Source organism: Pygocentrus nattereri, chromosome 17 (assembly GCF_015220715.1).
Source record: "Pygocentrus nattereri isolate fPygNat1 chromosome 17, fPygNat1.pri, whole genome shotgun sequence".
Lineage (NCBI taxonomy): Eukaryota > Metazoa > Chordata > Actinopteri > Characiformes > Serrasalmidae > Pygocentrus > Pygocentrus nattereri.
Window position 1 is genome coordinate 17082 of NC_051227.1, and position 14025 is coordinate 31106.

A 14025-nucleotide genomic window follows, 5' to 3' on the forward strand; every position below is an offset into this window, starting at 1 on the left:
AAGAACTGATGTACAGCAAGGTGGGCAAACGTTAACAAGTACTTTGGGCTTTGAAATGTTCCCTGGTTGTAAGAATTCAGCTGAAGTGTCGTCTTCCAGATGTATTTCTTCTGGATCCAGTACTGAAGCTAAATCTATGCCTTCCTGGCCCTGCTCTCTATAAACGAGCCAAAGCTGTTCTGCCCCCATATTTCCTTTAAATGCTTCATTCCATTTCCTTCATTCCTTTTTCCAGAATGAGAACAATTATTCCAATTTTATTGTGACTCACAGTAAAAATCAAAACACATTTTCTGAGGCAAAACACTGGATTTCCGAAACGAGATTCAGAATGTTCCAGAAGCTCTGCAATATCTTACTACTTATTAAAATGCATTTCTTTCTCATATGATTTTTAATATTTAACTTTGTGAATTTGTGGGACTAATAAGGGATTATCTTATCTTTCTGGCTCAGTTCAGTCACTGAGCTGGAAAAACTCCAACGAATCATAAAATTAACTTCAAAATGACTTTGAGCACAACTTTGAATTTTTATATGGTTATTAAAATGACACTGAAGTGTAATCTTTTCATTGTGTATGTGTTTTTATGGAAATTCTTTGAGACTGGGCAGGTCATAGTTAGGTTGGTGTGGAACCAAAATTCTAGAGTGGGATAAAGCCCGCATTGGTCACTGTTAAAATCCCTTGCGTTCTTGTGGGTCCAATAAGTTTTCCTTGATATCAGATGAGCATTATAACACTTTAACATTTCTCTTTATCTTTGTTTAAAATTATTAAAGTATTTATTCTTTTACATAAATGGTTGCAACTGTAACAACTGCAATTTCCCTCTGGGATCAATAAAGGATTCTGATTGTGATCCTGATTCTGATTCTGATGAGCGCACATGATGCACTGAAAGACCAACATGAATGTTTTATTCCTCAGTGTAACTTCACAAAACCCTCGATTGGTTTAGAAAACGTTTTTAAAGAGTAAAGTATTGATTAGTAATCATCGTTTTAGCTCAGCTCTGGACTTCTACTGCAGTCATGATGAAGCCAGACGACTTTGTGGTGATCAGCGTCAGCGGCTGGTCAGGAGGGAAAAGGCCTGACATCATATAAAGCCCACGTCTCTTGGTTCAGCGGGGTGTGTTTTAACAGGGGTTAGAACTTTGGCACCGCTGTTTTAACTGCTGCTGAAGTCAGGAGTGCAGTGTGTCCTCTCGAAGTTTATCTGGTGGCATGTCGAGAGATAATTAGGGTGCATTTGTTCAGTATCTCGATAAAACAGGCAGGCCGCTCAATAACGAGCGGGGAATACTAAAACTCCAGCGTCATGTCGTCAGAGCTGAACTTGGTCATGCATACTTGGTATGCAGGTTAGCTGCTGGGTGCGGCTACATGGTCCATATCCGCTATCAGCCTCTTGCTTCGCTAGTCGCGGTAGGTGAGTTAGTTTGGTCCAGATTTTGAGCTGCTTCCACGGAGGGATCGAGCAGAGAAAGCAGCCGATATAAACCGCCTGCACGACCCAGCCGCGCTCCGGGAAGATGTCGGAGAACTTTTTAAGGAGTCTTCCAGCTCTTCTCTGCCTGTGTTGCTGTAAGTCTGCGTGTAGAGGCTCCTCCTGGATTAAGGGCAGATGAGCAGTCTTGTGTCTTTGGGGCTTAGATTCTTAGACAGTGAAACGAATTTAGAGTCATTGAAGGATGAAGACGTTAAGAAGCTTTCTGGTGATCTCTGTGTACAGGAGGCTAATGCTGTAGATTCAGATCCTGAGAAGCTGACCCGCCATGTGGTCAGAAATGGAGTAAAAATGCTATTATTCGTTTGTGCTGGTTTGTGTCGTAGAGATCTTCCAGTCTCATTTCTTTTAGTCTCGATGCAACCTGGATCATTTTCCCCCTAATGCCAGTTTTAGCACCCTGTGTTTACCGGTCGGTCTACATTCCGGCCCTCACCTCCGGTCATGATGACTAAAAAAAATGAAGCGGCGGAAATGCGCTTTCTTCTCAGGGTGGCTGCTGCGCTCTGTTCGACAGGGTGAGGAGCTCGGAGTAGAGTCGCTACCCCTCCGCATTGAGAGGAGCCAGCTGAGGTGGTTCGGGCATCTGATCCGGATGCCCCCTGGACGCCTCCCAGTGGGGGTGTTCCAGGCATGGCCTACCGGGACGTGGGGTTTTTTCCAGACTGTAGCGTTTATTCTCCGGTATCAGTGCGTCTTACCGGGAAGTCCGCCTGAGGCTTTTCAGCAGCCAGGACTGTTGTGGAAGATTCTTGGACGCATTAATAGTTGAGACAGTCCTCCTGTGTGAGGCTGGACATTTCAGCTAATCATAAAGCGATAAAAACTCTGGTATAATATTACTGCACACACACACGCGCGCGCACTGGTCTAATAACAGTAATTAAAAATGTACTGAAGGAAAGAAAAAGGCTGTTCAGTACTCCCAACTTGAAACACCTTCATGCATCCCTGCTGCCCTGCATCAGCTTCCGAAAATATGGCTGGTTCCAGTTTTGACTCTATAAGCGTCTCTAGAACTGAACATTTCAAATCAGACCACTCTGAATGATTCTGTTCACGTTCAAAGTTGAATTCACCTGGAGCATTGTTTATACATGAGCACCAGACCAACATTTTCTCTTTCCACTGTCTCAGGTCTGCTGTGCTCAGCTGGAGAAGAGGTTGTCAGACTGCAGGAGCTGGAGGGAAACACTGTGACCATCCATACTGGATTAACTGGAGTTCAGAGTGATGCGCACATACTGGGGTTCTATAGATCTGAGAATGCAGATATAAAGATAGTGAACAGTGAGATCATTAGAAGAGAGATTATTACAGACTACAGTGAGAGATTCAGAGACAGACTGAAGCTGAACAGAACCAGTGGATCTTTAAACATCAGGAACATCAGCAGAGAAGATTCTGGAGTTTATAATCTACAAATTACCACTAAACTTAGGTCTAAGTAGAGTTACAAGATGGATGTGTATGGTGAGCAAATACAAGATTATTATTTTTTTATTCAAAGTTATCTGATGTCCTATAAGTTTTGGGAGGAGATGCGTGTAAGAGTTACACTAGATTCAGACTGAGTGCCAGCAGCATCCGTCTCATTTAGAGAACCTAGTTTTTTTTTTTATGGTTGTCTGAATAAAGTATTTTTTGTAGTCAGCTGGAATGAAACACATTTGGAAGGCCCACCTATAATGTATGCAGTACCTTATCAGAACTGATACTAATGTTGAACACATTATGTACCAGCAACATGAACATGAACTCACAAACATGCTGTTTTAGCCAAGTAAACCTAAGTTTAGTGAACAGCAGCTGCAGCACAATTAAGCAGATGCCAATTTCAGTTTACACTGCAAGTCTTTTGCGTTTTTAATGGTTACAGTTTTTGTTGTCTGTCATTTTATCGTTGCATATTTTATATATACAAAAGTATAAATAAAATATTAACAAAAGCTTGTTTTAATTGCACTATGATATCAGTGCCTGTAGTTATTGACTCTAGATCAGTGGAAATGTTAGGGGTTAAGAGTGTTTTGACATATTGCCATTGGTAGTGGTTGTAACGCTCTGTTGTGCTAATTTCTTATGTCTTTTGGTATTTTACAGCTCCAGCTCCAACACCAACCATAGGTCTGAAAGAAAACCACACAATGTTTCCAATAGAGCGATGTGTCCCTGTGTGCTCTGTGGAAAATGGGAAGGATGTGAATCTGTCCTGGTATAGAGAAAAAGAGAGAATCTCCACCACCAATAGCTCAGATTCCAGTGGTTATATCGTTCTTCCACTGGATATAACCAGCCCAAACAACTCTACTTACACGTGTGGCTGCTAATCCAGTTAGCACTCAGACAGCCCAGCCCAACTTAACAGGACTCTGTTATAACAACACAGGCAGGTTAAACTCATTATGATTTGTGTGCACTGTTTATTTCTAATTGAATGACCAATAGCCTGAACACACTGAATCACAGGAAAAAAGAAGTTAAGCAAACTACATATAAGAGGGTTCTGGTTTCTCTGATGTCCTACTGAAATAGATAAACCTGCTAATAACATGTGTTTAAATGTTTTATTTCATTCTTTTTACAGATTCAAAATCTACGGAGCTGACTGCTGCCCTAACACCTGGTGAACTGACTGCTGTTGCACTTACTGCTGTTGCTGTTGTTGTTCTTGTTTTTGTTTTTGTTACATGCTACTGGAAAAAGAAGAAAAGACCAGGCAAGGAAAATCTTTCATTATTTTAGTTTCTGTATTTTAGTGATGCAGATTTAACATCTGCTACAATAGCAGTCTGTTTTTTTTTACGTGTCTAATTGCTGAAAACCCACAAATCTGAGGGAGAAGCAGCTTAGAAAATGTCTGTGTGTGTAATTGCTGAAAGTGCTGAGCTGAATTATTGTACAATGAAAACAGAATTCAAAGGGAGCTCAGGAGGGATTTTTTAATGTATATACTAATAGTTATGCCTCATTTTGCTGTTATTGATATACACTCACTGGTCACTTTATTAGGTACAATTTGCTTGTTAACACAAATAGCTGATCAGCCGATCACACGGCTGCAGCTCACTGCATTCAGGCCTGTAGAGGTGGTCAGGACAACTTGCTGAAGTGCAGACCGAGCATCAGAACGGAGAAGAAAGGGGATTTAAGGGACTTTGAACGTGGCGTGGCTGTTGGTGCCAGACGGGCTGGTCTGAGTATTTCAGAATTTCAGGGATTTTCACACACAACCATCTCTAGGGTTTACAGAGAACGGTCCGAAAAAGAGGAAATATCCAGCGAGCGGTCAGTTGTGTGGACGAAAATGCCTTGTTGATGTGAGAGGTCAGAGGAGAATGGGCAGACTGGTTCCAGATGATAGAAAGACAGCAGGAACTCAAATAACCAACCAGAATCACTGAGGAACGTGTCCAACACCTTGGTGAAAGTGTGCCACGAAGAATTAAAGCAGTTCTGAAGGCAAAAGGGGGTCCAGCCTTTTACTAGCAAGTTTATTAGTACCTAATAAAGTGGCCTGTGAGTGTATACTCTGTTGATTATTCTCTGTCAATATAGAAATATGCATACTCCATAATTTCTTATGCAATACATGAAAATGAGCATTTTTAACCCTGAACAAACATACGCTGTTCTTTATGAATTGGTTCTTCCTGTTGAAATTGTGTTCATTATAAGACAGTATGTGAACTCAGAGCATTGGCGTGTGCAGACAAATGTTATTATCTGATAGCATTTGTAGTGTTTTTCTTCATCACCTACACTTTTTAACCAAGACAGTGGAAAGAGAAGATAGAGCCGGCGAGCCATTACAATCTGATCCAAACAATACAGAAACTCTAAACAAACAGACTTAATACGCCTGTGAGCTGTTATAATCAACACTGAACAATCTGACTCAACTATAACTGTATGACAGCCAGTCAGTTGCCTCTGAATTCTCTGGAATGCCAGTCTGTTTAATCGAGTCGCCTTGTGCTTGTTAACTTTACTCATAGCGTGAAATCTCTCCATATGACAAACGTAAACATGACATAATGGTGCAGTATCCATTTTAATTCGCTGCTCATGAGAAGCGGTGAGTGTGGCAGTCCACGCATCCCCAGCAACAGTGATCTACGTTTACTCAGAGATAAAGTTGTGCTCATTCCACGACGTCTTAATAGTAAATGGGACTGTAAACATAGTCGAGTTTGTTCATCTCCACTACAACTGTTCTATCATTTAACTTTATTATGGCTTAATTTTCTTATACTAAGTTAGATACAGCATGCAGTGCAATGCATAAACCCACATAAACAGCAGCAGCAGGCCAGCACACAATGCTCACAATCTCAGTAATGTAAATACTGAGCATGTGTTCTGTTGCTCTCTGTGATCCTACTAATGTTCCACTGCTTATCTTTGCAGGTTCCTCCGTAGCTGAAAGATACAATAAAGTAGTAATAATACTAGGAATAAAGTATACAGCAGAAAAACACTGTGGGCCAAGCGTCTCCTTCATGAGTGAAATTGCGTAGACAGGAAGGGAAAGTGGACATTATCAGTTTTACTTTATGTGTTATGGTCTTTTTCCAAACTCATTACTTGAGTATGATTACTGACAGGTGCCCAGTATGAAGGTGGCAGGAGTGTAGTATGATGAACAAACAGCTGCTGAGTGGCTTCTGAAAATGGCGCAAAACTTAAAAAAGTGAAAAATATGACGGGGGTTGGACTCCCATAGCGTGTTTTCTCATTTGTTTGTTTCTTTTAAAAAAAAGCTAAAAAAAAAAGAAATGGTTAAGAAGTACAGGTCTGTATGAAAAATGTGAAAATAGGCTGTTTTAAGTGGGTTGTCTTTGAAAATAGCCCCAGATAGGCAGAACTGAGATCATTAAACTGCTTAACTGTTCTTGCTGCTAAACATTTCATTACACTGTGGCCTGCAGCTGCTGCCTGTCTCATTTTTAATGTTTGCATATTTATAAATAAACAAGCAATGAAACCATGTCATTCCTTTGCATTTTTTCTTGCTTGTCTGATCAAATGTGTCTTGACACTTTTTAACAAACACATATCACCAGTCTTCATTGTTTAGTGTTCTCTCAGTAACACAATTGACTATTTTGTGATGGTATATATATGTGTGTGTGTGTGTGTGTGTGTGTGTGTGTGTGTGTGTGTGTCTGTGTGTGTATATATGTATATATATATATAAAGAGAGAGAGAGAACTTTATTGATCCTGGAGGGAAACTGCAGTGTTTCAGTAGCAAGACATAATTACATATAAACTTACATATACTATGCAGAAAAATAGAAATAAATCTAGACATAAGTTAAAGTACAAGAGAAGTAAAAGTATATCTATTTACATGACAGATTTGTTGTATTTACAGACAGCAGGCATGGAGTGGTATGAGGTAAACTAAAGCACATATTATAGACATGACTAACTCTGAGTTGCATCAATATTACAGTGAAAAGTAAAGTGCATAGTGAAAGCGTTATTACAGTAACAGCTGTGATATACTGCACAGTGTGTATTGGTCAGAGAAGAGATACAGTGATGTGGTTCAGCACAGTTCAGACAGCAGGAGATCAGTTGTAGAGCCGTATAGCTGTGGGTAAGAAAGATCTCACTCAGCGCTCTTTAACACAGCATAGCCGTAACAGACGGCCACTGAATGTGCTTCTCTGTTCATCAAGCGTAGCATGCAGAGGGTGTGAGATATTGTTCAAGATGGCTAACAGCTTGTTGAGTCCAGCTTGACTCCTACAACAGAGCCAGCCTTCCTAATAAGTTTATTTTGTTCAGAGTACTTGTGCTAATGCTGCTGCCCCAGCACAACAGCACAGAATAAAGCACTCGCTGCCACAGACTGGAACAATGTCCAAGGCGTCCAGCTTGTTGTCCACACCCTGGTACTTGTACCACCTCCACATCAACACCATCAATGGTGACTGGTCACACGGCAGGTTTAGACTTCCTGAAGTCCAGCACCTTCTCCTTCGTCTTACTGATGTTTAGCTACAGCTGGTTCAGCTTCCTGTACTCCTCCTCCTGTCCGTTCCTCATGCACCCCACAATGGACGTGTCATCAGGGAATTTCTGCAGATGACAGGACTGTGTGTTTTACTTGAAGTCAGTTGAAGTGTACAGGTTGAACAAGGAAGGGGCAAATTTTTGACAACAAAGAAAGCAAATAAATGGACTCTTGACCAAAGTAAGCCTCACCTCTTACTCAAAGCCGTGTTCTACGTTTTTACGTTTTATAGTGTTGATAATAAAATAGGGGGTGCATCTGAAAAATATATTTCATTTTCCTTTTTCAGATTATTTTGCCTTAGGACACCCTGCTTGTACCTCTGTGCCATTAACAGATGAGATTTTTGTGTTTTAAGCCAATATCTTCTGACAAATGTGTTGTAAAACAATATTTCAGGTGTCCGGCAGTGGATTCATAACCATTTTGGGTAACAGTGGTACTGTGAAGGAGCTTGTAGAGGCGTGTCTGGTTCTCATCATCACCACTGTGAACAATTCTGAGTTTAGAAAGTTTAAAACCGAACATTTCATACCAGTAAAGTCCGACACAAAGACAAACACTAGCAACGCCACGCTTCGCGTCTCCTTCGGACTCCAATTCCCAAGATACCTCAGTTTGTCATGTGACTCCGCCAACCAATCATTCGTTAATCAGCGGAACCCCGTCCGTTTAGCGCCTGTGTATAAATGCCTGTCTGAAGTGCTGCCTGCTGTTCTCTTGTTGTGGTAGATAACCTTTTATGACCTTGATTTGTTTCTCACGATCTCTCGGATTTTCCCCTTTTGGCTAAGATTACCTTTACATCGGCTCTTTGGTCTCGACCCTCACATGTTTATCTAACGTGACCTTGGTTGTGACTTTCTCCCATGTCAATATCGTGTTTTGCTGCTCCTGGTCTGGTGTTTATTTGAATAAACCGCTTTATTTTATAGTGTCTGGTTCGCCAAAACAATCCGTATGAATGAGAAAATGAATCCATATGGAATTGACTTTAATTCACTGAATAATAATAAGTTGCATTTCTTAGAGCTTCATTTTTAATGTCACGCCACACCGTTTAGAAGCATCTACTGAGGGGGTATCTGATGTACACAAAAGACGAGATACAATGCGAGAGCACTTGATACTGAGAACAAGGTTCATATACATTTCACGCAAAGGCTCATGGTATTCAAGCATCCTCCAAGAAATCGCTGGTTCGCCTGGGCACCTCAGACTCTCTCTTTAAGGATCTTCCTGAATGTGGAAGACGTGGATGTGAATTTTACAGCATCTGAACAGACCAGAACGGTAAGAACTCACAGCAGAGAACTTGTAGAAAGAAGAACCAGAGCCGTTCCGCTTCATACCCCCCCACTATATCAAATACGGGCCTGCTGAACAGCAGAGGGCGCCCGCGAGTGAGTCCTCAATGAATGGGAGTGAATGGAGATCAACGGCTAAAAACGGACGGTTAAAATAGTTTCTGATCACTCGCCCTGAACATTTCTTTAACTTTAGAAAGTAGAAGGATGTATTTCACTAAAAAGAAAAAAAAACAGACTGTACCTTTTTCTACAGCAAACGGGTTTTGCGCAGCAGGAGGCGGGCTTTACTGCTAGAGCGGAATGATTGATGGGCGAGCGGAGCAGCTCATTGGCTGTTCGCGCCCAGTGACGTGCATGAGGCGTCGTTTTAAACTCCTATAGCTCGAGTTTAAAAGCTTTTAAAATATAACAGCGGCGTTAAAATGTTATATGCTGCTCTGTGTTCAGGAAATGAAATGCGTTCTTTTACACTAAAAATGTTTAAGCCTTTAAAAACTTTATAAACTATGATTTTGCTCAAATGATCCATATCAGCCCATTTGTTTTGGTCTCACTCGGGCGCGCCCTCTAGCGTTTGAGAAAACCAGAAGACATTGCAGAGTGTAATTCTCCCTGGGTGAATTACGACTATGAATGGGCTGATATGGAGCATTTGAGCAAAATCATAGTTTATAAATGCTTAAACATTTTTAATGTAAAATAATTTAAGAGCTTTTAAACGGCCCCTCATGTACGTTAATGACGTCAGTTAGCTGCTCCGTTCGCCAACCAATCAGCACTCAGTAGCAGTAACGCTAACAAATCAGCAGTCAGTGGCAGTAATACCGGCAGTAATACCCCAAACCCGTTTGCTGTAGAAAAAATACAAAATATGTATGTTTTCTTTTTCTTTCATCCTTCTGCTTTCTAAAATTAAAAGATTTGAAACTATTTTAAATTTTCATTTTTAGCCGTTGAGCTCCATTTACTCCCATTCAGTGAGGACTCACTCGCGCCCTCTGCTGTTTTTTGATATAACTGGGGAAATAAGAAGTAGCCAGGCTCTTCATAAACCGTCTCTGCTCACTGTTCCCTCAGGCTGTGTCTCAAATGGCTCCCTACTTCCCTATGTAGTGCACTAGGGGAACTTCATGAAGATAATTCTCTCAGTGTCAAGTAGGAAATTATGCACACATGACTTAATATGTACTGATTTGGCTCGAGAGTCAGTATAAGAAGACTGCAGTACGTAGGGAGTACAGGGCTGTTTGAGATTCAGCCTCTGTGAGTCGGCTCTGCTGGAGGTCATTCTCCACAGAGTATTTGTAGAGAGGACAGTTATCATTGTCATACCTTGAAGTGGCCAGACTCCCCTATGTGAGATGTGCTCCTGTCACAGTCAGGAGTCTCAGAACCAGAAAGTCATTGAGTTCTGTTTAGCCCCAGATTTCCTCTACTTACTTATCGAAGTAAATATGCACTAACAAAGGTGAAGTTTCCATTTGATTTCAGGTTGACTTCAATTGTATTTCATCAAATTATCTGAAGTCAAATTACTGAGAATTATTGCAGTTCTGTTGTTTTTAATCCTTTCTCTTAAGGAGGCCTGTGTGGCTGCAGGCATTAGATTGAACTGTCCCTCTCCTCACTGGAAAGTATTCAGAATTACAGAACGTCTTTAATAGCTTAGTTCTTTTACTTCTGATACTCAAGTAGTTAAAAAAAATATATATATATTGATCGACTACTTTTGCTCAAGTAAAATTTTACCAAGAGCATTTCCCCTTTTACTCCAGTACAGAGGTTGTGTGCTGCGTCCACCCGGCTCCTGGCTTACGAGCAGAGGCTGGGAAACAAACCCTGTCTGCATAAACAGGTATTTCTCAGGTTTGGAAGCAATGTCTTGACTGGATTTGGGAGGCTTGTAGACTTATAGAAATGCAGGTAGTCAACAGAAATATGCCTGTATCTGTTTCAGTTATTAAAGTTAGCATTTTAAACTTTGACTAAATGTGTCCTCTTCCTACAGCCACCCACCTGCTGCCTCTGGTTCTTGACAGATAAAGACTTACAGCTCGTCCCAGGTATTTTTATGTATAGTAATGGTTACAGAGTTGCTCCTCATTATCATATTTCTATAATATTTTACTGTGTCTTTTAGTACAATATTATGTATTTAAAACCGTGACTCACCTGCTTTCTTTTTTTTTTTCTTTAGTTTGCAAAAGCTGAGCTTTGAATGTTGAGTACTTCTGGGAAAAACAGCTGTTTTAGTTCACAGTAAAACCCTCCTTGTATGCCTTCTACTTGTATGCTATTTCATACACATCCCCTTTTCTCTTGTGGCCATGTAGTCAGCCAGCTCTCATTTATCTGGTGAGGTTGTTACTCATTTTGCTTACTTTTGTCTTTATTTTAGGTGCAGCCATGTAGAATCCACAGTCACAAGCAGCAGGTGACAAAAAATTGACCAGAAACCCCACAACCTTTAAGACTCGTGTATCTTCTTCTTCTTCTTCTTCTTCTTCTTCTTCTTCTTCTTTCGGCTGCTCCCTTTAGGGGTTGCCACAGCGAATCATCTGCCTCCATCTTGTCCTATCCACTGCCTCCTCTGCTTTTACACCAACCATCTCCATGTCCACCTTCACTACATCCATAAACCTTCTCTGAGATCTACCTCTTCTCCTTCTGCCCAGCAGCTCCATCTCCAACATTCTTTGCCCAATATATCCACTATTCCTCCTCAACACATGTCCAAACCACCTCAACCTGGCCTCTCTGGCTTTATCTCCAAACTGCTCCACCTTCACTGTCCCTCTGATCTGCTCATTTCTAATCTTGTCCATCCTGGTCACTCCCAACGAAAATCTCAGCATCTTCATCTCCGCCACCTCCAGCTCAGCCTCCTGTCTTTTAGACAGAGCCACAGTCTCCAAACCGTCCATCATAACAGGACGCACTACTGTCTTGTAGACCTTCCCTTTCACTCTTGCTGCTATCCTTCTGTCACACATCAGCCCTGACACCCGTCTCCACCCACCCCATCCTGCCTGCACCCTCTTCTTCACCTCTTTTCTACACTGTCGATTGCTCTGGATGGTTGACCCAAGATATTTGAAGTCATCCACCTTTACGACCTCTACTCCTTGCATCTTCACCTTTCCACCTGCCTCCCTCTCATTCACACACATGTATACCGTCTTATCTCTACTGACCTTCATTCCTCTCCTAGAGGTTCTCTCTCTCTCTCTCTGTCTCTCTCTGTCTCTCTCTCTCTCTCTCTGTCTCTCTCTCTCTCTCTCTCTCTCTCTCTCTCTCTCTCTCTCTCTCTCTCTCTCTCTCTCTCTCTCTGTCTCTCTCTCTCTCTCTCTCTCTCTGTCTCTCTCTCCCTCTCTCTCTCTCTCTCTCTCTCTCTCTCTCTCTCTCTCTCTCTCTCTCTCCCCCATTCATGCTCTACATATATGCTCACTGACATCTTCTTACAACCTCTGTAAAGCTGACCCCCTGTGTGGTCAGAAATGGAGTAAAAATGCTATTATTTTTTGTGCTGGTTTGAGCTGTAGAAATCATCGTTTGTGCTGGCACCATTTCTGAGATATTAAACATTACAGTTTATTGCCTGTGACATCACTCAGCCTCCCATCAACGTCCAAATCACACCAAAAGGGTCTCATTCATTTGTGCCGTTAAAAGCAAAATTCCAGCTGTTTTAATTCTCCAGTGATAAAGCCATAAAGGTTGGACTGGTGACGTCATGCAGCCCCCCATCAACATCCAAAACAAACCAAAATGTTCTCATTCGTTTGTGCTAGTTTGTCCCGTTAAAAGTTTGTGCTGTTATAGTTCTTAAGTTTTGTCACTACAGATGACATCATTTACCACAGGATTAACACTAGTCGATGGTGAAGATCTGAGAAAGGCCTTTTTGCTTCATCCTCATGAATGCGTGATGCCACTAATCCAGCATTTATGGCTTTATAACTGGAGAATTGAAAGAGCTGGAATGTTTCTTTCAAGGGCACAAACCAGCACAAATGCAGCACAAACGAATAGTGGCATTTTTATTCCATTTCTGACCAAATGGGGGGCCAGCTTACATTTTACATTTACATTTATGGCATTTAGCAGACGCTCTTATCCAGAGCGACTTACAAAAGTGCTTGTCATTACTTCAGAATATCTCATGTTCACAGTCACGTGAAGTCACAGCTTCACAGAGGCCTTTTGCCACACCTAACTAATTGAGCCTGTGTGCATATGACAATCCGTCACTGCGTTGCTGTGGCACATATTGGAGGGCAGGAAGTGATTTTTATTAGAAGAACTGCCACAAGCTCTCAAAATGCCTGTGCTTTACATTGTTTATGGTTGCTTAAATAGCTCTGAGAAACTTCTCTCACGTACCAAATCTTGTTGTTCACAGGGGGATAAATGCAAGAAATTGACCAAAAATGCTGGCAAAATTTTGCACAGTTCATCTGTGGGTTTAAAAGGTACAAGCAACACCACTTAAATCACGGTTAAGTTTTTAAACACTGTGTCCATTCATTGTCCACTCTTGACACTCCGACCTTGCTAGTCCTTGTAGATGTAAAGTCAGAGCCATAAGCTCATCTGCTGATGCAGTTTGATAGTCATCCTCTAGTCCTTCATCAGTGGTCACAGGATGCTTTTGGCTGGGTGTTTTTGTTTGGTGGACTATTCTCAGTCCAGCATCAACATTGAGGTGTTTAAAACTCCAGCAGCTCTGCTGTGTCTGATCCACTTGTAGCAGCACAACATACACTAACACACCACCACCACATCAGTGTCACTGCAGTGCTGAGAATGATCCACCACCCAAACAATATCTGCTCTGTTGGGGTCCTGAGGGGGCCCTGACTATTGAAGAAGAGGGTGAAAAGACTAACAAAGTATGCAGAGAAACAGATGGACTACAGGCTGTAATTGTAGATCTACAAAATGCTCCTATATAAGTTGGAAATGAGCGAAGGTAAGGTAGCTGTAAATACTAAAGTGGCTAATATTGATACTAATATTGGTATATGGTAACTGATTATTTATCTACGTACTGACTGTTCCACCAATCTGGTCTGTGTTGTAGTCAAGTGCTGTATTTTGGATTTATGTCAGACAATTTAAAGCAATTGTTTCCAAATTATTTTTAGTGTTGTCATTGAAATTTGTGCATGTATA

The 14025-nt window shown here is 41.4% G+C and overlaps 1 pseudogene; it reads left to right on the forward strand.

Annotated features, from left to right (window-relative positions):
• The first annotated feature begins 2590 nt into the window (after positions 1-2590).
• Positions 2591-4143, forward strand: LOC119265766 (annotated as a pseudogene).
• Positions 4144-14025: the final 9882 nt, after the last annotated feature.